This window comes from Oryzias melastigma, linkage group LG3 (genome assembly GCF_002922805.2).
Source record: "Oryzias melastigma strain HK-1 linkage group LG3, ASM292280v2, whole genome shotgun sequence".
Classification (NCBI taxonomy): domain Eukaryota; kingdom Metazoa; phylum Chordata; class Actinopteri; order Beloniformes; family Adrianichthyidae; genus Oryzias; species Oryzias melastigma.
Genome location: NC_050514.1, coordinates 22,954,266 through 22,981,869, shown reverse-complemented (window position 1 = coordinate 22,981,869; position 27,604 = coordinate 22,954,266). Strand labels below are relative to the sequence as shown.

The 27,604-nt window shown below is 36.2% G+C and overlaps 1 protein-coding gene and 1 long non-coding RNA gene across 3 annotated transcripts in view; one reads left to right on the top strand and one right to left on the bottom strand.

Moving 5' to 3' along the window:
- LOC118598311 overlaps positions 1-15,738 on the top strand; it is a 55,881-nt gene extending 40,143 nt beyond the window's left edge. The window contains exon 2 of the long non-coding RNA XR_004947440.1: positions 15,295-15,738. This is a non-coding gene — a long non-coding RNA (uncharacterized LOC118598311). The remainder of the gene's footprint in view (positions 1-15,294) is intronic.
- LOC112160890 (MAM domain-containing glycosylphosphatidylinositol anchor protein 1) overlaps positions 1-27,604 on the bottom strand; it is a 189,944-nt gene that overhangs the window by 78,068 nt on the left and 84,272 nt on the right. The window lies entirely within an intron of this gene.

Sequence of the window (27,604 nt, the reverse complement as noted above, 5' to 3'; positions counted from 1 at the left end):
ACTACCATCCAATAGTGAGAAATCGTACAGTAGCAGCGCAGAGACTTGACAAGGGCTGATGACATGGGTGGGGGTCCAGCAATGACCAGACATCAATCTGCCGATCCTGGCCACTGTGTGGGGAGACTACATTCATGCTGCACAAAACTCATCATGGCGTTGATAGCACCACAGCAACTCTGAAACCAGTGTATTGATGAATTTCGGTTGATGATGAGAAGACAGAAGATTGTGCTTTCTTGGGAGGTCTGTTGTTCATAAATGTTTACATTTGCAAATTGACAAGATTATAATGTGATCAAAATCTGAGTTGTGAATAACCAGCGGCACAGAATGGCCCACTTTTTATATACCTCCAGGCTACCGGGGAGCTGGCGGCTGGTGGCATTTGATATGGACACCTACCGTCCAGGGACATTCAAACATTTTCCTGTCACAGCTGCTGCTGGTCGGCAATCTGGCTGCTACCGTTACGTGGCCGCCCTGCTCCCACCCAATTTCATAATGACGTCATAATGACTGTCGACTTCTGCATTCATGACCACAACAATGATTTTTCCAAAAATCAATCAGCAGCAGCTAATCTTCAAGATTCTGTCAATGTCTCCCTATCGTGCGGTTGCAGCTGTATTTCTGACCGTAGCCAACCACAGCATTTACATGTCAGATCATTTAAATTTGAAATCTTAGCCTCCAAATTAATTGGTGTTTTTATTTACAAATGCAGGAGACAGATGAAGGTCAATGTGTTGACCTACGGACTATTGTTACACTCAGGACTAAAAGAACAGCTTCGACTAGCATGATATTTAATGCACAAAGAGAAGAGTGTAACCTGAAAAAAAGGGTTTTAGCATTAAAATTACTTTAGAAAAAGAACATTCCATGTCCTAAAAAAGGAGGGTCTACACTGCTATCTTTGAAAGAAAGAAATTCAACAAACACTTCAAACCTAATGCATGTCTGAATCCCCTCACAGATCATTTTTGAAAATGACAGTCTTTTTACAACCCAGGTCTCCAACAGTGGAGTTGTTACATTTTTTATATGGCAAACTCCCACTGTGAGTCTCACTTAGAGCCCATAAGTAAATGGAGACATAAGATGAAACTGCAAGTGTACAAAAATACAATATGAAACTTTAATGAAGGTTCTGATTTCCCCAAAGTCCTGGCTTTGGACACAACTGTGATCAATGATGTTGCAATGTTTTCTTTCTTTTTTTTCTGCATGTACATCTAGACTTCTAAATTAAAAAGTTGCAATAGGTGTCTGCCACTGTTTTTGATGTTTGAATAAGACAAAAAATAGGTATATCTTGTATTGTACATACATACAATACATGGTTTAGTTTTCAATGTATCTTAGGAACAAAAAGATTGACATTTATTTTTGTTTTCAACTCACATTTATGCAGGAATAGTCATTCTAATGCTTCTAAGACCTAAAATTGGTCATTGTGTCTAGAAAAATACACTGTTATGAAATGGTGGCAGCACATTTGCTCAAAGTAGTCCTTAAATCAGACAATGATAAGCACATACTGTATCTGAAAAGTACAAAAAGATGTAGCTTACATTGACAGTAATAAAAACATAGACGTCACTCCGCAAATAAATCTCAAACCATTTGTCTTCTGAGAGGTCTGTCCTTTCAAACTAAGTAACTGGCCACAACAGACCTTATATTGAGGCAAATAGCCATCAAGTGATCAGGACTGAGAGCGCTCTTTAGAGAAGCAAGAGTGCAGTCCTTCACCAGAAAGATCCTTTAAGCAGATATTTTAAGGTGACGCAAATATCCAAACATTAGGAAGGCCTTTGCAAATATTGTGAAATTGAAGACAATTTAATTTAATTGGAAGGTTATTGAGAAGCAGAATGAGTAAAAGATGAGCAGGCCAGCTCAAAACTTCTAATTTATAGCAAAAGTTATTGGAGATGTAGAGATCAGGGCTCCGCATGAACTGGTCAGTTTTTTTTTTTCAACATTTTTGCACTCAATTATTTCTATGTGATCTTTGCATTTCCTTTTCATATGATATGAAGGTAAAGGGCATTAATGAAATCCTGAAAAACTCCCCAAACTCATATCCTCCTATGTTTAAGTTTGTTTAGCATGATACGTTTAAAAAAAGTACACTTTGATACTGTGTTCTTTGACATTTGTGAGAGTGTCACAGTACAATCCTCACACTGAGTTATTGGAAGCAGTTAGGACTTCAGACAAATATTGCATCTGTGTAGCATTCCTGAGTGATGCTAGATTCACACTACCCTCCGCAATGAAAGCAGCTACTTTAAATAAAAACTCTATGCAAACGTGTGTTCCCATGTTCCCTCGTTCATGCGTAGCTGCGCACACTTTTAAGACCATGTTTGGCCTTTACGTACAAAACATGTGGGCTATGTCCATATTCCTTCCCCTTAATAACTATATAGTTTGTTCTCCATTGTGGAGTGCATCGATGCTCACTACATTAGTGAATATAGACCACAATGCACTGCGGTTCAACAATTTTTATAAAAAAAAAAACACGTTTTAATGTAATTTTTAAAATAAACCATCCACATTTTCATTCATCATTTAGAAAAACAAAAGTAAAGTAGCGAGCATGGTGTCGGAATTGTGTTTAAAATCCAGGGCACTATATTGTTTTTTAGTAGTTAGGGTTTAGGGTGGGAATTCAGACATTGTGGTCATTGAAAGCACTTTAGAAGTTAAATCAGATCAAGCTTTAACCAATCAGGGACTTGGATTTAGTAATGAGGTATGGATAGTGCGGCTTTTAAAAAGCACGGATGTCAATTGTTGAAAAATTGATCAGTTTCGGTCAGTGCCCAGCCAGAATGATATGAAATCAAGGCGTCTGTATACTGGTCGTGAAGGAAAGAGACTGGAGGAAGATTTACGAAATTTGAAACGCTTCAATATTTTGCAGTCTCTTTCAACTGTAAATGGTGATAGAAAAAGAGAAAGACGCCCTTCCTGCTTTTCTAGTGTAAGCACCACGGGCTGAACGCATGTTCAAGAATGTGCGGTCTGCGGTGTTAGCATAAAGTAGTATTACACAGAGATCTTTGGCAATAATATAACAATTCTTGCTAATTTAAAGTTTATTTTTAACCAATGAGACCTGGGATCACTACAATTTAGTCTCTGGAGGAAGAATTCGGAAACCTAACTGACAGACAAATCAATCCTGCATTTCTGCAGGAAAAAATACAATTAGCTAAACTTTAGAAAGGTTTGTTCAATTTTGCCAGAGTGCTAAATTTGTTACATTTTGATATACTGGGCATTCACATATGTTTTTATCTCTAATAAGTCAATAAAAGTATTGCATGTAAACAATTTAATGTCAGGCAAACTAACTGAAAGCTGCAGAAATGTTACAGTGTTGTACAGAACCAAGTGAAATGTTTTTTTTTGTTTACATTTTAGAGTTTTTAGAGATTGTAGCAATTATTTAAAAACATTTTTAATTGCCAAAAGTCTCTGTCCTGTGATTTATTATAGACTTAATTAAAAAAATATTTCAAGAAAAAAGCATCAGCATCGGTTATCAATATCTGTACTAGTGACCCTGTAATTTCTTGGTATCTGATTGATACCCAAATTCCCAGTGTTGCCCACCCCTACTGTTCTGTTAAGCATGCAGATCAGTCCTGTACTGACAAAATTAATCATAACCAACAATATAACTATTTGAAACCACAGTTCAGTCACTTTCATTGATGTAAAAAATGCCAGCGTGTCAGTCCTTAAAAGTCAAAACAAAACGTCAAATTAACTACAGTAACCAGGCAATGACTGAAGCAGAAAATGTCTATTCTTGTGGTCAGAATGTGTTTTGGTAACAAGCTGACCTCTGCTTGGTATTTCCTCCAGCACAAGGGCACCCTGGACTCCAAATCCTCTTTGATTTCCAATAACATGTCCGGCACTAATAGCTCTCCAAAAGTGGATGGCCATTAAGAGACCAAATAGAAGATGACAGGTTCAATTATGTGAGAATGCTATAGAGGAGGAGCAGTGCAACGTGTGTATGTGTGGATGCAATTGCACAAGTTACTAGCTCTGTGTATAGTGTATTCTACAAAGCAGCAATAGGGCTGTATTTTGAAAATCCATGGCACCAATTCCAGATTTATTAAGTGGGGTTTGGGGACTGTGTGTGGTCACTTTATTCTTTAACAACAAAGGAAAGATTTCAATTGCATTCTGGAAGTTTCCAAAGGGCTGTTTTTGGATTTACTCAGAACAAAGAAGATAAGTGTTCTTTAAGCATAAAACATCGTCATCTAATCAGTGATTAACTTCACATGTCCATTAAGAAATGCATGTATTTCAGCTATTGTGGGATTACCACAACAGTGTTTTTTTTTAATTGTTACCAAATCACTTATAGTTTACATTTTACCACCTGAGTTTTCTCATTATTATTTACACTTGTTTGATTCAGAATTTAACTTGGCATCATGTTTTCTGAACATATAAACCAAAATTTTATTCAACATATCACATGACATGTAATAGTTATGATCAAATTCTTTATACCTCATCAGTAGTCAGATTAAATAAATAAATGTTGCAGAAATTGTGTAAAATCAAACTGTAGTGAAGCCTTTTTGGGTTATGGCACTTTTAAACTGACTTGGGTAAAGACTAATAGATGCAGCAGCAAACATCAAAGTAATTTTTTTATTTTTTTTTGAAAAGTGAGATCTATTTGTGCATCTGAAATTACTAATATATTGTTTGAGAACATTTTTTATTTAAAAGAACAAGTGCTTCTACAAAAAAACTTGTATAAAATTCCATCAGTCTAAAGTAAAAACTGGACATCATGGGGAAAACAAACTTGTTTGTTTTTGTTTTTTTGAACATTCGATACAAACAAAAAAAGAAGAAATATCTACAGTTTATTGACCACACACACACTGGCATTCATAGATGCAGCACAAAGAGAAAAGCCTGCGCACTGAGCACAAGCGAAACTCCACTGTTTGATCCAGCTTTGCATTTCGTCAATTATTCATCATTCCGCTCATAGACATCGCCTTAAAGAGGGCATAAAACATGCACAAGGCCTACATTTAGAAATAACGAGAACACTGTCTGTGTTGAAAATGCAGTCTTCACGAGTAAAGATTGATTTAGGCTGATATTTTGGAGAACAACTTGGTAATTTTATGTAATATTTCAATGAATCAAAGGTTTTATCTTTGTGTTTTAGTGGAAAAGAAGTGTATGTTGGAGTCTGATTTTATAAAGGATTCCTAATGCCAAAAATAAGTTGAAAGTCAAAAAAATATTAAAAAAAACAAGGACAATTGTGCTTTTGAATTACATATAAAGGCAATGCGAAAAAAAAAAAATAGAACTAGAAAATTTAAACCATTTTACAAATCACAGTTTTTTCCTTGCTTGTTTGCAGAAGTAAATTTTGCTTTTGCAAATCTACTGTATGTAACATCTATGTAGAGAAATAAGTATCAGCCCAATTTATGAATGTATAATTCTTGATTTGTGTGCAACTTTGGATTCGTGTGTACGTAAGCGTCTCCAACACGGGACCATCGCCTCCGCCAACTTTTATACAGCCAATGCATGGAGTTCTGGCCGGCAAGCACAGCGATTGCAGGCAGCACCAGCCGCTACGATCTGCGGGTTCTTAAAATGCTTGTTTAGACTTTTTAATATTAATTATCAAGCACGTTTTTTAAAAAAAGTGGGAAAATGTCAAGTTTTACCAGATATTTATTCGCCTATTATTATTGATATTTATATTATATCTAAGTTCAAAACAGCTGATAAGAAAACTCTGATGACCCAGCATTCTAGCAGTGTTTAAACGCACCACTTACGAACTAATCTGTGAGACATAAAAACAGTCTCACCCCAAATTTAGTGCATAACTGAGGTTTTGTGCGTGTGTAACAAGTGATCCGTGCATAATTTTTAAAGATTTGCGTGTATAATTAGTTTCAAGTTTTTGAAAGTTTAATTTGTGCATGTGTAAACTGTATTTTTTTTTTTATTTTGTAATTTTTGTACTTATGCACAAAATGTATTTTGAGTTACAAATCAAGAATTACGCATGCAAAAATCTAAAGTTATGCACAAGACTAGAATTATGCATGCACAAATCAAGAATATGCATGCACAAACCCTAAGTTATGCACAAATCAGGAATTCTCCACGCATAAATAGGGGTGATACTTACTTCTCTCCATGAAAAGCTATCCAACATTGCTATATTACTAAAAGTCATAGTAACAAATGTGTAATCCCCAAAGTCTTTTTTTTTTTTTTTTTTTACAGTCCAGAACTAGATTATTAGTTGGTTTTTATTTATGAATGAGTTCGAAGTATCTATTTTACTAGCAATCTGACCTTATGGGTAGATGTCATTTTTAAACCATTTATTTTCCAACAGCTCTGGGAGTCCAAGTATTCTTAGACTTCAACAAAATCATTTTCATGTTATTGGCCCATTTTGAAGAGGGTTGTGACATTCTTCCTTAAAATGACTGGGATGTGATTGCAGTTTATCATCAAAATTGATTATAGGCTCCAATAATGATTATTTCCCCTTAGTTGTGGGTTCTAATGGATTGTGCAAAAAGCTAAATGTCTTTGCAGCCCCAACATTGATATTATGATTGCTCAGATATGTCTTGGTAATGGGGGCATGAGCTTTAACATAAGGTCGTGTTAAAAATACATCTATTTTTAGACATGTTATGACCTCAGGCTGTAACGCATAAAACAATGTGTGCTGGTTGACCTCTCGTGGTGTTGACTTTTCTCTATTAGTTTAACTTTTTTACTCCAAAAGTGTTAAGTTGTTTTGTAAAAATGTTCATCCTTAAGAGAAACACTATTTATTTGTTGCAAATTTCACTTCTCAGACAAATACCGTGTGGTTATTTTGCAAACCTTGTGCTTAACACTGAAAATACAGCACGCATTTTTGTTGAGCTCAACATTCACGAACACTAATTATGCTTTTGTCAGCAAAGAGCGTGGGAAAAGGAATTAAACATTAATGATAGCTTGCCTCTACTATTTTAGGCCATAAAAAAGGCTAATTTGGGCATGGTTATTTACTGTGAGCGTAACCTCAAAGCTGCACAATGTGGGGCTGACAGCAGAGAGGGGCTTCTGGGACACAGAGACATAGCTCATTGATTTAGCCTTCAGGCTAAAGGCTCTCTTGCGCACACATGCACAAAACATACTAGAAAAGCTGCACATTACCACATGTACAGTATGCGATCAAATGCAAGCACAAACAGATATGGGGTGACACACAAGAATATGAGCAAAGAAATACCTCAGGGCCACCACAGCACATGGTTCTCACTTCCCTTTGGTGCAACCCCTCAGGGCAAACACAAGAAAGATCTTCTGAGTCCCTACAAGTACTTTCTGACCGTATCTGCAGGGAACCAAGCGGATAAAGAATGCCCTTCACACTCCATCCATATGCTTGTAAATGCATGGATCATATAGTAGGAGCTGGGATGCAACATCAGTTTGATCCTGAGTTATAAAAAATAATGATTTGGACAAGAATGAAAGATCAGGAGTGGCACCTTCCATAACCCAATTTATTTGATTTATTCAGTGCCACGCACCCCAACGGTGACCATCCAGTAGACATTTAGTGCACCTTCAAATATGAGCCCACACTTATAAAGTTTCTCACATTTTTTTAGTGTTGCATTGAGGGAGAAACGGTAGACTCTAGTGCAATATGCACAGTGCTTTTATTAATGCAACTCTGGACACCCTCTGTGAATTCTTGCTCAGACAATGAAGTGGTATTCTAGCACTTCACTTCTGTAGTTGGAAGGAGTAAACAAATAAATAAATGAGAGGAAGGAGACTCCCAGGGTAATTTGAGTCTAGAATGCAGTTTCGTCAGCAGTCTGAATTCTGGGTTGGGGTTATTGTTGGATTGCATGTGTTAAAGTTGTAGAAAGTAAGTGCTACTTTGTCAAAGATTCATGAACATATCTCACTGTAAAACAGAAAATGTGTAATTTTCTTTTAAAGAGAAAGATACCACTGGGATCTAGATTTATGCATTATATAATTTATGTTTTTTACAAGACGTGTTGAGGGAAACCCTAAAAATAAAGTCTATTAGCTGTTTTTGCTGTCAGCAATATTGAATTCAAATTTCTTTGACTACATCCTCATCACCCAACACCTCTAAGGTTAAAAGAAACCAATTAGTTTTCTTTCCTTGCAGTGTTATTTTCTATTAAATACAATCCCTTAACTGCTTTTTAATCACATAATTACTAATAATTCTTCCGCTGTTAATAATATTCTTATATTATGCATGCAGGGTTGTTAGACTTTATGTCACTCCGAAAGTTGAAAGAATGCATATATAAAGAAAATTCAGATTAAAACTCAGTTTCTGTGTAAATTGTTCTGAATCAGAGGGATAAATAAATGCAGCTTGTAATTGTTATATAGAAACTACAATCTCACTGCTCAGCTCAATTCTGATGCATCCACTTGTAGACAAACAGATCCAAGGACATCTTAATTTTCCTCAGAATTCTGGCTCAAAACTGAATGGCTGGATAGCTCCGATGTTGCTCTCCATTTTTGTTACACTGCTAATGCTATCTTGGGATTGTGAGGGGCTGTAAGCTAGAGGGATGAATTGTAAACAAAGACACTTCAACAGTCTCGCCAACAACCCAGAGACAAGACTGATGAACTACTGGCGCTCTAGAGAAAAAACTTTTAAAGTGGGACTTGTAATTTGTTGCAGCAGCTGTAGCAAAATTAGCAAAAAATGTGCTTCTCGAAATTAATAAATGTCTAATTAAATAGAACTAAATAGAGACACAACTCCTAATGAGTCTTTCTAAACAAGTTGTTCAATAGTGTCATCTCTGAGAGCCAGTAACACTTAAACACCAGCTGCTAAACACAATACCACAGCTTAGTAACACATCAACAGTTCCTGATTCCATATCTAAAGCATCTTCAAAATGTGTCTCTATTCGTATCATAGGAAGGGGAAAGGTTTACTTCTCTGATATTGTTTTGGAACACGATACAGGCCTGAAATAGTACATAAAAACATGCTTATCCCTAGTTTTTCCCATCCTATCAACAAAGATCTGATCACTCTTCAGCCAAAATAAGCTCTTAATGCTAATCCTCGTAGCTAAATATACTCTAGTGCATGTGTTAAGAGACATCTAAAATTTGAAAAGTGAAATAAAATCCATTAAGAAGGTGAGCAGTGAGAGTTCATTTTGACCCCTTTTAATGGGGCCTCCACCTCCTGTAAATTTCATCTGTTTATCCAGGATAAAGTCCAACTAAAGTGAGATTGTTCCACTGCTTTTCTTTTTTTTCTTTCCATTTTTATCTGTTTAATAATTGAGCTTTTACAGCATGTGTTCACAATCTCAAACATTTCGGAAGACTAGGTGGTAGTGTGTAGATTTTCCATTATTTGATTATTGAACTTTTTTGTTTAAATTGACTGACTTCACTGCCCAAAAATATAATCAACAATTTTAACCCTTCAACACTGGAGCTCCAGTGTTTATGTTCTTTGATTTACCATAAGTTTTCAACCATATCAATGTAATTCCAGCAGATTCTGAAGGAGAAAAGCGGCGTGCTAAAGATTTTGTGTTTAAGCATCACCGGCGACACTTTGTTGGACTGTTTTATGCCTAGTCTGCTTTTTTGTGTGTGTTTATTTTAATAGTGGAAACCCTAGTTATAAGTATTTAATAAATATAAAACATGACTAAATTGGGCCAAAAAAAAAAAAAGTCTAAAACTTGTCATATTTTGACATTCTCCTGTCCTGATGAGATTTGTATGGATTCTTTCTTTTAAGTGTCTGTTAATGTGCTTTTGGATTAATTTGTGTGGATACATCCTTCATTAAAACTAACTTTTAACCATCAACAGGATTTTTTTCTCCTTTTTTTTGTCCTGATTAAGATCTGTTTTTATTCATAAAAGGGATGAAGCCAATCAATGTGTCACATTTAGTGTCTTATAGGATAATCAGAACTAAAAAAAAAATTTAAAAAAAGCTGTTTTGCATTAAAATCTTCCTTTGTCTTAGCTTTTATGTCTCCTTACATTCTAATGTATTGCTTGTGCACCTTAATAAAGTGTTAAGATTGTTTAAAAAGCTGTCCGCCTAAGATAGTTACAGATGTTTAAGGAACATAAAAATGGAATACCTGCCAGTCTTTGTTTCTTTTCTCCCCGAAATCATCAGGAGAACACTCGTCACAAAGCTTATTAGGCAGTGCTTTGAGGAAACACCCCCACTGGCCTGTGGCTGGAATGGTTATTACCTTCTGCACATTGATTTGTGTGGTTTTCATCACCTTTCCATACTCCAAGTGCTGAGTGCATCCAGATCTAATAAAGGTGAAATCTAGTACTTAGTAACAATTCAAATATTTATTTATTTTTTCATAATTTGCTGTTTTCCTATTATTGTTTGCCTATTTTTGAACCTTAATCTTTTACAGATGTTGTATAACGGCTCAAATAAGACCTGACAGAGCTCCATTCATGACTTTCTTTGTCACTTTAATCATTTTTTTTTTCTAATCTTGAATTTTGTCTGTTTTTGGAGCTTCTAATGCTTCAGTCTTTGCCCCTCCATCTCCACCCCATCTGAGCTTTTTCTACCTGTGATACGTGGAGCTTGCCTAAGGCATGTCCCACACTATAAACTGCCTTCATTACCCGGCCCGGTGCAGCTGGTCATAAAAAGGAAAGAAAGAGAGAAAAATTAAAGAGGGGTGGAAACGAAAGGGGAGGGAAAAAGTGCATACAGAGAGAGAAAGCGCCTTAGAAAACCACAGTCAAAATTAACATTAAGAGGAAAAAACAAAGGAAAAAGAAAAAAGAGCAAAGCTACAAAATCAAAGCCATAAGTTATTGGACATTGGCTGAATGAAAAATGTCATTGCCATAAAATAATATTAGAATTGGTCTGGCCTTATGGCATTGATGAATACAGATGACACCCCTCGGGGTCTGGGGATTGGGGAATTAGTTAAGTTGAACAGTCGTCTTAGCTGTGAGGGCAGTAAAAAATATTAAAGGAAATGAAATGAAAGGTTCATTGTCAGTTGTTTAATTTATGCTCCAACATTTACATCTTATAGTGGCTTCAGGTGTCACACAGAGAACTAACTCGCTAAAAATAGCTAACAGCGGCCCAGCTCGCCACATGTGCAGGAATGTAAGTAATATCTATGGAGGAGCAAGACACTGGGGCAGAAATGAACTGGCCTCTGCATGAAAGAAATCTATAAATGACAAGAACAAAACTTTAAATCAATCCTGCCAAAAGACATAAGATCTTATTTTACTCCCTCTCCCCCATCACATTTTCAGTAATTGGCCCGCAAGGACTGTGAATCAGGTCAGCTGATGAGGGCTGAGAGGAAAGAGAGCAGGAGAAATCTGATCAGTGGTATTGATTGGAGGATATTAAAAATACAGCAGGTTTTCTTAATTACTGCATCATCATGGTAATGTGATTTTTATCACATTTGTACAGGATTTTCAGACATCCATCCGACCATCTATTCTCTAATTCTTCAAAATACATAAGTCAATGTCACAGCTTTGACTAACAGGCGTAATACGATTTTTAGAGAGCATTATTCCTGCATGGCAATTATGGGCTGGACGCTAACATGCGTTATTTTATGTATCATTGTAATATTTTGGTCATCTAGAAATGACTTTGCAGTTGATGACAGCAGAAGGTTTAAAGACCCTTTTATCTTCTCTTACAAAAGCATCTCCTATTTAATAAATGTCTTCCATAGCTTCTTTTTTCCCTATATCATATTTAATAATGTTTCCCGCATGGCAAAAAAAAAAAAAAAAACAATTTTCAACCTCTTGATTTATGCGTCATTCCAGCGTAACAGTCATTTTCCTGATGAAAAATATCAGCTGGAACCAAGAGCACATTGTAAGGTCAAGATAATTTGGAGCCTGCACTGCACACTACAACTTTCAGGGACGAAAGGAGTCAATAAATAAACAACGGAAAACACAGAGGAAAGTGGAAAAAGGACACATTTAAGATAAACTTTGCAAGATGACAGGGAAGTGTGGAGGGTTCTTATCTCTTGCCGGTCTGCTGGACAGCTTCAAACTAAACAGTAAGAGAATTATGAGTTCATGAAGTGTTCTTTGAGCTCCCAGTGGGTCTAGGAGATCTATAGGTTATTAAGGTCTTTTTGGATGGCTCACTTCAGATTCTATTACATATAAAAAGAAGATTAATTTTGATTTATGGTGTCTGATTTGGGATACAACATGGAGAATTCCTCCTGTTTATATAATAATGCCACCCATCCATTTTCTAAACCCGTTTTATCCCTTACAGCAGGGGTGTCAAACTCAATCAGACAAAGGGCCAAAATCTAAAACACACTTTAGGTCGCAGGCCAAACAGGATAAACATTTCTTGAACTTAATAAAACTAAACACTTAACACTTATAAACTTTTAAAACTTAACTAAGATAAATATGAATAAAATAGAAACAAATATTATTCCATCAACTTCAACCCTAAAAAGCTTATAATATTTTTCTGTCCATAAAAAATATTTTGCGACAAACTGGTGACCTGTCCAATTAATAAATAAAAGAAATATATTTCTGTCAGAATTATACAACAGACATATAGTGAATGTTAAAAGAAGAAAAATCTAATTTATTTACTTTAAGGCCTGTGTCATTTTTTATAAAAAATATCTTAAATAAGTTAATTTATGTTCAGTGTGAGATCTTGTGTGTGTCTTTGTGATTTGATTTTTTAAAAACGTGTTAATGTGAATATAATTTTTAGAGACTAAACAGCTAAATCAAATAACTTCACTTGAGATTACCACTAGAAAATGTTTGGTGTTTTCCTAATCTTGTTCAACACCAACAGTCAAAATCCTCCCTAAAACTTTTACATTCATAAGCAAATAATCTATTGTTTATTTGTTAAAATTAAAATTAAAAAAGCACAGCTGTTTTACCTTCTTTATCACCTGCTGTTTTTCAGAGCAGCTTTCTGTCAAATACTAACAACAAAGAAATTACAAATGTAAAAAAGATATTATATAGTTAATAAATTTTTTATTAAAAATCTCTACAATGTATAAATTTACAAAGAATTACATTATTAGTACAAGCTGAGTAAACTCTGTGCGCTCTTTCACCTCGCAGCCTGCACTGTAATTATAAAGGAAACAAGCCAAATATAACCATTTTGAGGCGATCCCAAACCTAAAGCTATTTTTTCCTGCAAATCTCAAATCAAAACTGTTCAATTGGGCAGGAAACCGCCCATTCTAGCAGCCCAGGTGCACGACACATCGCTGGGCCAGTTATACCAACAACATAAAAAGATCTTGCGGGACAGTAGCCCGTAGGCCTTGAATTTGACACATGTGCCTTACGGGGTCACGGGTTGCTGGGGCCTAACCCAGCTGCAGTTGGGCGAAGGCAGGTTACACTCTGGACAGGTCGCCAGTCTGTTCGTGAAATTTAATGAAACAGTCACAGACTTCAATAACAAAACTGCATCTTGTTTAGTTTACTGACATCTATGAACAGAATATAAAAGCTGCATTTTCCTATCATTTATACTGAGAGCTTACAGAATGACAATAGGTCAAATACTTTGCTCTATATTTGTCCCAAACGGTTTATTGGTATTTAATAAATTACTGTCGTGCTCTTTCTCTGCACTACTGTCGCAGGTTTCTCCTAACCTCAATCTACTGAACACGTCTGCCCCACTGCTAGCTCTCTGCTTTCTTCCTGATTTTGACATTATTTTCTCTTCACATTAAAATACTGTTTGACAAAATATTATGAAATAGATTTTTGGGAAAGATCGACTTCTATACAGTATACTGTAATGCCAGAGTGGAAGATCTGACCTACAGGTAACCTGAGATTGTCATGGAAACTCCATCATATGTCATCGATGACTCACTGTATTCAGGTTGAGATGAGGTGGAGATGGCAACTGAGCTTTCTGTTGGTTTTGGAAACTTAAGCTTATTATCTTACAACCACATATTTTACACATTCATAAGACTCATTAACGAGTATAAAGATATAAGAAACCACACATTTCAAATTTTTTTTTACTATTTTCTACTTTAATATTAGACCATCTGTTTTTTTTTTTTAGGTAAGTCTTAAAGACCCTCTATAATAATGTTTTGTGTTTTTAACATGAACTTTTTGCATTTTACTCATGGAGGTTATATATAAACCAAATTAAGCTTAAAATTGCATTTTTTTGGTATTTTTTTACTTAAATCATTGTAAATCAGTAGCAGAGAAAAAAAATGCTGTATCTAAAAGCTTGTAGGTGTAACGTAGAACCCACAACAGCATGCCATGAGCTCCCTGCTCCGTTTTATCCTGATGCATCCACTTGCAAATAAATAGACCAATGACTGTCTTTGTTTTCCTCATCTGAACTGATATAGTCAACTTTGCAGCTGGATAGCTCCAATATTGCTTAACACTTTTGTGCATTGATAATATTAGGTTGAGGCTGTGAGGGGCTGTAAGCTAGCGGGTGAGAGTGGTATCAAAGGGATGATGGGAAATGGGTGTAAGGTGCTCCACGTCACGAGTCCTGCCCACAACTCAGAGGCAAATTTTTTGTAAGTAATGCAAACAACTACCTCCTAGAAAATGACTTAAAAAATGGCTAAAGACAGCATAATCAGAATTAAAAGACTGCAGCACATGAAAAAGATGAACAAAGTGATCAACCCATCAACTTTTGCTGACAGATAAATGTCTACTAGAGGTGATGGTGCAAAGATGGACAGCAACCTATAGTATGTTTCTGATACGTTTTTTGTGTTCATCATTTCTGATATGTAACTGATACGACTAGAAGGAGCCTGAATATCCAAACAAAATAAAGCCTGACTGTGGGACTGCAAATGTATAACGTTGTCTTAAACATACGGTTGAGAAGAAATTACAGATTTGATTGTGGTTTTGTTATCACCACCTCCATCTGCTTATCCATCAGGCTTGCCAAAAGCTATTGAACAAGCAAAAAAAAAAAAAAAAAAAAAGAAGTCAGAACTTCCCACATCACACAGGCTCCTTAAAAGGCAGCTCTCTGTTGGCTGAGAGTTAGCCTCTTTAGCTGTGAGTTACCTTTCTTGTTCTTTGTTATTCTCTATGCATTTTCTTAACCCGCTTTACTCCTTTCAGGCTGCTACAGCCTGCCCTGGAAACTGCGGGGTGCAACCTGGACAGGTCCTGTGGCTGAAGCGAGTGCGCCCACTGGCTGGTCGGCAGACAGCAAAGCGGTGGCAGCAGAGAGGCGAGAATCTCTCAGTCACCTGCTCGGGCATTTTTGTTATTTTGTTTCATCATCCTCCTATTGTCTTTTCTCTTTTGACAAACATGGAGTTTTTTTTTGTTTGTTTTTTTGTTTTTTTTACAATTAAGTGGAATGTCTGCTGCTCTTTTTTGGACTGTTGTCCACCACTTCCATATCTGTGACCTATTTTTAACAGTAAGTGAACAGTGGAAATTTCATTTTCAAGACAAGGAAAAGTTATATTCAAAACAGACATATTAAACACAAAAGTAAAAGTTGTATTCTTATTTATTTATTTATTTATTTGCAAAGCTGTGTAGAGTATGGATTTGTGGTCAATTTTGTCTTTTTGAATGTTTCTTTTTGACAGATACCTTAACCCATAAACACCGTGTTTGTTCCTGCTATAAAGAAGTTGTGACTCTTTTATGTCAGTATGGTTGCTGTTTTACAGCTTTCATAGGCTGAGACTATGAGATACATATTTAGTTTTATTCAGACAAGCACGCTATTCTTCCACAGCATAAGCATTCAAGTTAAACATGGTTCTCTAGGGAATTTAAAAAGAAAGACTGACTTATTTCTTAAATATAAGGGTCCATGTAACACGACAAAACTGTCAATACTGATTTTACATGTGAGGAATGATCACCACTTAATACTTTTGAGGTGGAACAAGCACTTTCAGAGACTCCCTTCTTTTGGCTGATCAGAGGAATTGGGAGCTACTTTTAAGTGCTTTTCCATGTTTGGTTGATACATACCCCCCAGAACATAGACAAGCTATTATCTGCTGCCATGGCCCTCTTGATTTTTCTGTATGTTTCCTTTATCAAGGTGACACTAATCCACTTGTCTGTGAATTCACATGTAATACTTTTACCTTGAAGGCAAAGGTTTTATAAACGCTTAATCACATCCTGCCTCCTAAGATCTCCACGCCCAAGGACTGCCTGGCTAGAAGAGCAATGAATGAGGTCATGATTAGTGTCTAACAGATAAAAAAACATTAGTTTAGAGTCGTCTATGACAAAAATACAACAATAAAAAATAGAATAAAATAACTACACTAAAGTTTCTCTCCCACAACGGGGCCCAAGTCTGGGTCTCCATGTGCCGGTCCCCTGCCGGGATAAAATATTCGGTTGCATCACGAAGAGAATTTGGCATAGAATAAATAAATAAATGCACTCTCTGCTAAACCACCTAACTTCAAATTGCCAACTACTGACCTTTGTTTTAGGCAAATGGGCTTGTTAAGGCTTAATTGAGATAAGCTTTTAATACTGGCAGAAAAAAAGACATGCTGACAAAACAGTTTTGAGTTAAAGGACCATCAGATGTCCATAAGCAACACTGATTGTATTTTGTGTCCACCAGTTAAGTGGCACTGTGACAACGATGTACTTTTTTAAAAGTGAAACCTTGCTCGTTTCTCAAGATATATTGTAAAAAAAACCCACAGATAGACTCCTTAAAATCAAATAAACCAAAAATTCATCAAGCACTGATTGCTGGTCTAACTCCTCAGCTACAAGTGGTCCTTCAGGGCTTTGTGGACACTGCATGTGTACTGATCACAGACATAAAAGTCAAGGAGTCTCAACATGCTGAAGATCAGGAACATCCAATTATTGAGTCGAACCTTCAATCATTTCTCATATTATGGAAGTTATCTTAAATATTTAAAATGTCTTGATCTGCCTTTAATCTTGAAAAATATTGTTACTTACATACATGTTATTTTTTTGCATCAATTTATGCATTGGGTTCAAATTTTTAATTGAGATCGTTAGTAAAGATACCAAAAAGCCAGTGGCGGGCCGTCAGGGCCTGCAAGGCCTTCTCTGCTGGCCTAAAAATATCTGAATCACAGACTGATATTAATTATTATTTATTTCCGTGAATACGTATTCTATAATTCCAAATGCTCTGTCTTCGTCCTTTCATTGCTGTCTCCCTGGCTGCGCTGCTTCCAGACGTGTATTTTCCTATTTAAGCATTAACCAATCACATTGCAGCACCATTTGTTGCTAGGGTCAAAGAAATCTGCCCGGAGGCCTTCACAATCAGTTCTGTGGGCCCTGTAGCATACAATACTTGTCGACCAAGCTGTTGCTTCAACCAATCAGATCTGGAGGAGACCACGTGATAGGCCAGCTAGCTGGCCCACGGAAACGTCAGGATTTTCACGCGCTGTGATTGGATAATCGGAGAGTGTACTAGGAAGAGCCGGTAAACAGAATCCGTAGCGACCCTCACAGGCAAATAAATCGAATATAATAGCTGGTTTGTCAATCCACAATGGCTGAAGGAGGAGAAGAAATGGATTTGGTTGCAGACTTACTGTCAAAGCCGTTTTCAAGACGGACTTTTCAAGAAAGGCTGGACATTGTTAAGCGGGGTCGGGCAACTTCGAAGCTAGCAAGCCCCGTGTCCACTGCTTCTGTTGAACGGACATTCTCAGCCCTGAAGCGAATTAAAACTTATGCCAGAAATACGTCAGGGCAGGCTCGACTTTCAGCATTAGCTTCCATGGCGATAGAAAAGGACTTCTTGATGGAACTAAAACGCACGGATAATCTGCACGACAGAGTGATTGAAATCTTCTTGAGGATAGAAAGGATGGATTTTGTGTACAAATAATCCGGATTTTTGGTGAGTAAAATTTTGCTATATACCTAAATATTATTGCAATTTTATCAGGTTATTTTTTTATGCTTTTGGTGTGTGAGTGGCAGCTGTACCTGCAGTAGAAGTTTTATAGCCATAAAATAGTTATTGAGGGTTGGGTTGATTCAGATGGAGCACTACTGAAGGCCTAGGTGTGAAATGCACGGCCCGCCACTGCAAAAAGCATATGGTATTTTTACTTGTGCATGAGCCAACGTCAGCATGTTCCCAAATAAAACAAAAACGTATGATCTTTCAATATGTTAATGAATTTATATACGTCACCCATAATGACTTCAGTCTGTTTTATTTATATTCATGCAATATGGACGCTGCCATATTTGAACCACTGACTGTATAAGTAGGAACTTGACATAGCAAGTGTTGAGGTCCCCCATAGGAAATGCATTACCTTCGGCTCTCGTGAAATCAGGTCAGAGTCTTCAACGTCACTTCCTGATACGTCTACCGCCATATCGCAGACGATTACCGTCCCTCGACGGCGATTAGTCCGAGTTGTGCTAAGTCACATTTCTAAAGGACCTACTGTCACCAATCATGAATGAGCTTGTTCTGGCTTGTTCGAAGGCCACACCCCTCCCACTGAAAGCGGCTTTGGGAAATCTGTCAATCAAACGTTTGAGACGGGGCCAGCGAGAGCCATATGCTTTTACAGAGGCATCTGATTGGTCAGTTTATAACTTGAACAACTGGCGATAAAGAAAAATATCTTTAAAAATAAACTAGGATCAGGAAGCATCAGAGCAAGAATGGTTATCCTAACAAATAAAAAAACTGAGAAATAACTGTCTATTTTTCAATGGAAGTCTGTGGGACTTTAACCTTCTTTCCACCTGTGGGTACTTCACATTTGGAACACAAGAAGGGGGGGGGGTTGCTCAGTCCATATCCTATTTATACAGTCAATGATTGGAACCAGACAACATTAGTAATCAGTGATTGGTCCTTCTCAACGTTTCTGAGGCAACCATTCTGCAAATCAGGAGTGAGTTTGTTGCAAGGCCACACCCCTACTAATTAGAGGTGGGCGAGGGAGAACGTTTCAAACGTCACTTTTATTGAGGCATCTGATTGGTCAGTTTGTAACTTGCCTAACTTGATACAGTTAATGCTTTAATTACACCAAACTGAATTGGCAAAGCATTAAATTAGCACCTGATGCAGGCAAAAATAGGTATTTTTGGGTCGTACAAAAGGTAAACTGCAGCTGCTGTTTTTCCTTTAATATTAGGAGCTTCAAATTGGTTTAAAGATACAAAGATTTAAATTTGCATCATTTTAATTGAATTTTCCTAACGTTGAACAGTTTACATGCTTTACTTTTAGAGTTACACATCATTTTACCAACATTAGGTTCATTTTCACACATTTTATGCCAACATGATTCTAGCACTTAAAATCCTGTTTAGTTATGAAAGATTTCCATTAATATGGTTTTTACGTAAACCAATTTTTAGTCTTATTTTTAATAAAAAGAATAGTGTGTTACCAAACTGTTAAAGTAAACAAGATATTATCATCTATTGAGCTTGATGAGATCTTCTTAATGAGCCAAAACACATTTTACAAATCAAATATGGAACAATATTTTACATTAAATAATAATAGTAATAAATATATTTACTCATTTTTGTTGCGTATGTTATTTTATTTGAAGCCACTTTTTGAATGCTATATTTCCTAATCAATAGAGACTCTTATTTTGGAGGAGATTAATCAAATTACTTTGTTTTAGACTTGACTGATGGGTAAAAGTGTGTGCTGGAAATGTCTCAAATGAACAAAGACTCAACTCCTTTATCTATTATTCTGTGCAATCTTTCTGATAAATGCACAGCTTCTTCATTGACTGCTGGAGCTGATTTTAATTACAGATGAAATTCAAGCATTGCCAAACAAATGGTGACTCATTGGTTAGACAACATTCAGCCTTTTTGGTTCTGAAGAGCTCACGTCGGCTGCATCGTCCATTTTCTCCTTTTTAGCTGGAAAAAAAATGAAGTGATTGTGATCCCTTACATCATGGTTTGGCATGTGCTTTGAAAGATGCTTTTATGCAGGTTTGTAACAAAAGGTAATTTAGGTTAATGCTGCATTTCTGTCAGACATACTTTCCCTTCTTTGATTCTTCTCTGCCTTCAAAAGGCATTTTACGCAGAGAACTGTCACTCACTGGATGCTTTTTTGCCATTTTGGATAATTTTCAGTGAAACTGGTGTATGGTCAGAGTGAACATTACAGTTGATCATAAGATTTTAAAGTTCATAGATCAGAAGCTCTTTGAAAGTTCCCATTATTCTTCCTCTATTCTGTTGGACTTCAGCAGATCTTCTGACCATGTTTTGATGCCTAAAAGTGTTTAGTCTCTTTGGTACAAATGAACCATCTCAAAGACTTCTGATTTGAAATTTCAAACATTCAACATTCAGTTATTTGTTTATTATTCCATAACCTAGTCTAGCATCAGTATTCAAGCAAATTCAGAACCACTTAAATACAGCTAAGAGATATGTAATGATAATGAGGGTAAAGTTGACAGAGCGACCAATCAACCTCTCTCTGAGGAACTAGATGGAAAAGGAAGATGGATCAGTTGATGATTCTGAATGCAGAAACACAAACATGATACTAATAATAACTAAGGGCAAAGGCAGAACATAGTAAACAGACAACAAAACCCATTCCAAAGAAAACTGAATGATTCGATTTGTTTTAGCGAAAAAGGACAATTTTTATTTTTATTTACAGGCTTTGTTTGTTCTGTTCGACAGCCTCATAATTGTATAATTTTAGCAAGAAATATTTTATGACGATCAAAATCTTCCAGGATATTAATAAGTGTAATTTGTCTTATAAAATGACACAAAGTAAAGAAATCTGTTTTTTTTTTCTTTAAATGTTTAGTTTATTTCTAACTTGTATAATTTCGACAAAATATATTTTCATGGAGAGTAAATAAGTTATTTAAGATTTAAGTTGATGTATTCTGCAATAATATTCTTGCCTGTTTTTATTCATAATTATGTTAGCAAATTACTATTTTAAGGTTGCAAAAATTTAGTTTCGGAGTGTTCAATAAATGTTTATTTTGTTCAGTCCCAGACCTGAGGAGTGTTTTGGAATTTGCCCCCCTGTGCGGTTGAGTTTGACACCCATGGGATTAAGCATGGTTGAGGACTAAAACGTAGGTGTAAAAAAAATGTTTTTTGTTTATTTATTTAATTAGTTTTAAGTTTTTTAAGGTAAAAAGTTGTAGACCACACTGTAGACCATCAAGCATGGTAGAAAAGTGCTATACAAGTAAGCGCCATTTAAGTCAAAATCTTTTAAAATTACATTTACTCTGTAAATGGTCAAAAGTTACAATAGTCTAAAGCGCATGTTGTTGTTTTTTTGGTCTTGCTTGCAACATCTCCAGTGTTAAAGGGTTAAGGTACCACGCTATACATTTACCTGTGAGCAAATTATTTCCCCAGAGCTTCTATTTACCAGACCCACAAAATAAATAAATGATACATCAACCACTTCATTTGTTAATTTAGGACACAGACCTTCAGCCGGCCACAAATCCACCTGCGTCACTTTCAACTTATTTGAAAGTATATGCCTCTTTCATCATTGAAAGAATTGTTAATCTGGTTTAAAAAAAATCTTTCCAATGTCCATTTTAGGTCTCCTTCACCAACAGACAATGATTTTCTTTGAAAAGATGGTGAAAATGGAGAGTAAAAGGAGAAAAGGAAATTCAACGAAAGACCTCCTTCCTGCAACTGTACAGTGGATGTTGATGTTCAAAGAACAGATCTTGTGGGTGTGGTCGAGATCTCATTCTGGTTCCTAAATGTCCTCCTTCAATAAAGAATTCTCTTGAAAACTTCTGATGTTTCAGCTTTTTATTTTAAAATAAATGCATCGCCTCATGTGCAGAAAAGGATTTGTTTCATTATTCTTTGGCCAATCTTCAAATGAAAATGACTTTTTCCCACCTTATTAGAACCCCTACCTTACATATCTCAGGTCATTCTTACATTGTTAGAATTGACAGATTCTCAACTTTTAGAAAAAAACTAAACTATAGTTTACCGTTTTCTGTGACATTTACCTTTTTTTTTAAAAAAAAAAAAACTATTTTCATTTGGTGTAACTGTTTTGTAAAGTAGGAGGGAGTTGCAAAAAAAAAAAAAAAAATCACTTGGCACTTTGCTTGTCCATATTTCATTATGCTTTCGAAGCTAATAGCTGATTTGAATTTTTTATTTCTCCAGTGCCCTCAGTACCAGGAGTGCTCATTATAAAGAGGTTAAAAGGGGTTTGGTTAAATAAAGAAGTTAAAATGTCAGAGTGTATTTTGTTTTTCAGACCTGGATTGAATTTAATGTTTAAACATCCGCTACCTCTATGTGGAGTGATTAAACCTACACGTTTAATTGTTTTTATTTTTAATTTCTCAACTGTATTTACTGGTTACTTGCAGCACATACATTAAAAGTGACAAATGAATTTAGCTTTTTTTCCCCCTTTCTCCATTAGGATTTCATTTTTGTTGTATCGTTTGGAACCAAATCTCACTTTTACCTTTTTATTGTTTCAGGTTAGCATGAGCTGACTTGATCAGTACTTTTCCACTAGTAGCAAAAGTGTTTTACGGGTCAATATAAAATAATGTGATCTGAGAAATATAAGAAAAAGTATAAGGTTTAAATATGTTCCTTCAATGAGAGTCTAGCATGTGGGGAAAACACTTGTTGTTGGGTGAGAAAATGAATAAAAAAAACAGACATGAGATTGAACTATGATAGGAAGAGTGGAGACATAAATACAACAGAGAATGTGAGCTTGTGAGAAAACACAAACAGACTGAGACATTGACAACGACACATAAACAAATAGAAAAACTGGAACTGAGCTTGAGCTAAAAAGACTGAGAAAAAAAACAAAAAACAGAAAAACAGGCCAGCACTGGAAAAGAAGAAAAATACAACGAAGAGATGTGAAAGAAGACAGCAGTAAAGGGCACAAAGTTTGTGTGACCTTTGCCATGGTGTGTGACTCGAACAGCAAAGAGGTGGCCCAATGATTCAGCCTGTGTTTTTAACCTTAAATCCACAGAAAGGTCAATGTCTCTCTTTTTTATTCTGACTGTTCCTTCCTCCGTCTTTCCTAGCTGTCTAGTTTACGGTTTCTCCGTGTGAGGATGTGAGAAGTCAACTTCTGTTTTTCCTTTTTTTTTTCTCTACTTTATTTTGCAATTCATCAAATCCAGCGCAGCTGTATGTTTCTTTTGTGTCATTCGGGGCTGGAGCCACCTTAAAACTGACAGAGGCCTGAGCCAGGGTCTCACTGTGCCGGTCCCAACCCCAAATAAATCCGAGTTGTTTCTCTTGGAGCAGATCGTATTCAGACTGAGGAATCTCAGAGTGAACCAAAGTTCAGTCAGATTGGAAGCGAACAGAGACCACCTCAAAGATTGGTTTAGATAGCGGTTCCTGGTACGAGACCAGGATTCCTTTTGCGTATTCAGACTGAAACTTTGATCCGCATTATCGGGAGAAATGGACTCTGATTCACTTTAAGCAGACGGGATGTGTTCAGTCTGAATAAAACCTAACAAAACATGTTTTTCAAGTAGCTTGAGAGAGAAATACTGGAATATTTTCCTTTAAAATACCAAGGGACAGATTAAAAATGTCATTTAGCTAGATAATAGCATGTTTGATGTTTTGCTTGCTATCATTACAACTAAAAACTTTTTTTTCCACACAGCAAGCGTGCGAAAAACTTTAAACCTGTTTTATTTTTAGTCCTTTTCATTAATTATCTAAATGAAATATTCAGTGAGCTCATACTAGTGAATATTTATTCATTATTTGGCAAACAACATATTTTTCTAACTTGTGCACAGGCTTGCACATGCAGTCTTTAACTGGACTGCATCTGAGAATTTGGTTTGATTTTGTGTTTTGATCATTACTGGAATGAAGAAGAAAAAACTCGTCTTCATTTGATGTCTGAAGTTCATGCACTTTACCCTCGGTGTACACTTCTTTAAAAAAGGACGTTGAGTATCTTTAGAAAAACAAAATAAACCACCTTAAAGCATTAACATGTTCACTCCTCCACCCCTAAAAACAATAGATGTTCTTTGTAATAATTCTTAGACACATGGAGGAAAAATAAAAGCAATCAACAAAATGTACATTTTTCAACATTTTCTGCAAAGGAAACAGCATCATTTTCACATCTGCACTTACCTTGTTCTGTTGTTGAAGTAAAAAACTGATCAAATTGATCCTGATTAAACCATGCTGGGTTTCTGAACCAAGTCCATCCCACCAGTAGAGGCTCCTGAAAGTTAAACCCGCCTGCTCACTGTCCCACTGTCTCAGTGGCTAGAATGTCAGGTCATTGGTAAGCTGTGTCGTTTGTCGTAATGACTTGTGTGTGGGTAGTGTGTTTAGTGGAGGCCATTAGTAAAACTGACTAAAGAGGCAGTGTGTTAAAGACCAGGGAGGTGTATGCACCCAGAATGCTGTATATTTTCTCAGAGATGAGAGAAAAACTCGGATTTACAAGAAAAATAACCTTCTTTACCACCTTATTTATTTAAACGTTTCCATGTTTAATAAGTAAATACATTCTGAATTGATACATGATTTACAAGCTAGGTTCAGAGTACTCAAATGAAAAGACAATGTGAAGAATAAAAACAAATATTTTTTTTTTGTTGGGAGGAGAAAAAAGGGAGGAGAAAGAAGTATAAAAGAATAAGAGAGAATGAGAAAGGATGTAGGAATATAGAAGTGACTTTTGATGTATTTGCCTTCTGTTCAAAGCAGAATATTGAAAATGTGCCTTTGCTCCAGTCCTTAAAGTCTTGACTCATTTTCCTTGCTGCTTTTTCAGTTTCCATCCATCATTCACTCCCTCGCCTCCTCATTCTTCCATACTGTTCGTCTCACTCTCACACTTTGAAGTCTGAGCATGTGCGCTAAAAGGCTTATGTTTATGAATATACTCACAAGTGTCCAAGTTGAACATGCATTGATATGTCTGTTCATGTATGCAAATGAGGGATGCTGAAGCTAACACCATAAAGATCCTACTGGGAGAAAAAAGAGGAGATGCTTCAGTGAAAGGGGAGTTCGTACTGCCCAAGTTCAGTTCCAGCTGCTGCTTTAAAGCAGGAAAAATACAATAAGCTCTCGAATCAGGAAATATAAATCCTTTTTTGTTCCTTAATCTTCAGGAGAACCAACCGCAAACCTAACACAAAAGTAAGAAACACTGAAATGTATTTTGCAAAAGACATAAATGGTGAGAAAGTTTCAGCTTCCAGCTCTTGTAAAGGGAAGTAATGTAACAAGACTGCTGGAGCTTAGTGCAAGGATTTCCCTTGATTCCCATGTATAGTTCACAGTCTGAGTAATATGCTCACTTGATAATCCAATCTGTGGGCATATTAAAATTGTGAATGTATTCTATTAATATAAAACAATACTTATTTTTTCTGGATCCAAGGCCTAACTTGATTTGTAGTGCTTTCATTTACATTTACTTTAGGGGTGTAACAATGAATCCACTTAATCGATGAATCAATTTATCCTACTACAATCCAACCAGATCAATCTATCTGAGGCAAGTTTTTAATTGAACTATATAATTATAAATACATTTCAAAATGAAATAAATAAATTATATTGATATTGGAAAATACCATTTGGATCGAAGTACAGTAGGTTTATTGAAACAATTAATTTTAAAGTGCAGTACTTCTTGGGTATTTATACGGTACCTACATGGTATTAAGTGGTACCTTCAAAGTACTTCCAATGTACCTACAAGGTACTTACTGGGTATATACATGGCACTTATGTAATTCTTATATATGCTACCTTGTCGGTACAGTCCAAGTACCTCGTATGTACTACATAATAATACTTACTGAGTACCGTACTGTAAACGGAAGTGTCACTGTTTATTTTACTGTAACATAAAAACGACCAAGTACCATCACTACTCACAACATGTACTTTGCAGACATGTGACCATACTGTGTGGTATAATGTTCTTATAATCTGTTGTATTATTTTAATTTTTTAACATTTTCATTGTGTTTCGGGGATAATCTTAACACTAAAGATGAGTGTGCAGCATAGAAATGGACAGAGTGCATTTGAGGGGGCATGAGTGCACTGCTTGCACGCCTGCCTGCATTCATGAAAGCCACAGTTAAATCCCCATGCAAGGTAGATGACCTATAGCCAGACACTGCTGTGTTTGCTTGAGCCCCACAGCTGGGACTCCAGCTGATTCCCTTCATACATGTGCAGAATCAAACAAACACTGAAGCAGCACTTTTTACATACTGGGGCATGCAGCTTAAAGAAGGAAGAATGTCGAAAAAGTGAACAAAAAAATATGGAAAAGAAGCCTACTACAGACGGAGAGCATAAAAAATCAGGGTAGAAAGGCGGATATGAGGTGGAAAATAAAAAAGTGCAGCTCTGACTTTCAATTTCACGCAGCAAGGATAAAAAAAAAAAAAGTGTGAATAGAAGACAAGAGAAGGGGACCTGACGCTTCTGTGTGGGCAGAAACATCCTCTGCCTCCTGTCTGGTAACTGACCTGCAGGATACATCCAAACTGGAGATCATATTCATATTATTCATCCGCATCTATCTCCCTTTTCTTTCCCTCCATCCACCTTTTCTGTCAACTACATTATTTTCTTATTTCTTTTCAGTTCCATTTTCTGTCTCAAAACTACTCCACGTGGCTCTAATCAATTCCTACTTCCAGTGTCTTCCTGAAGTTTTTCCAGTAAAAGGTCAAACACTTCTCAGGTGGCTATGCTCTGACCTGCACCAATATCTACATCCACACATTGTGTATGTGTGTTTGTACTCTTAAATACTCTCTTCCACACCATCTTTCATGCCAGCCCTGCAGCTGACATAAAAATCTGTGATGTCTCTTGTCATCTTTGGGCAGAACCTTTGGAAGTCTAGAGTCTGACTGTACAACCAACAGTTATTTTGACAACTGAGTTATTATTTCCACGAAGTAACTTTAATTATTAAAGAAGTCTCCGTATTTGGCACCAATATTGAGAAAATGAATTTAAATGAGTTTTTCTAGTGCCATTGTTTTTTGGAAAATTGGTGAAATTACAGTTGGGATTAGAGAACAGGAGAAAAATAAATAAACCCTCAGAGACACAAAGTAAAAATAAATATTATGATCACAGCCTGACTGTGGCTGATATCAAACGGATGGTTTATTTGATGCCAGCTTTGGATTTTTGCTCAGTTCTCTTTGTTTATTTTCCTATGACGTTCTCTCTCCAGTTAACTCAGAATTTGTGAATTAGCAAAGAGTTTGGGAAGCCAAAATATTTACATTTGAAGTTCCCCAAGAGGTTTGAACTGTTCTCAATTGTTTTCTGAACCTTATCTTCATTAAATTAAATTTCAACTTGCTTTCAATTATATATATATATATAT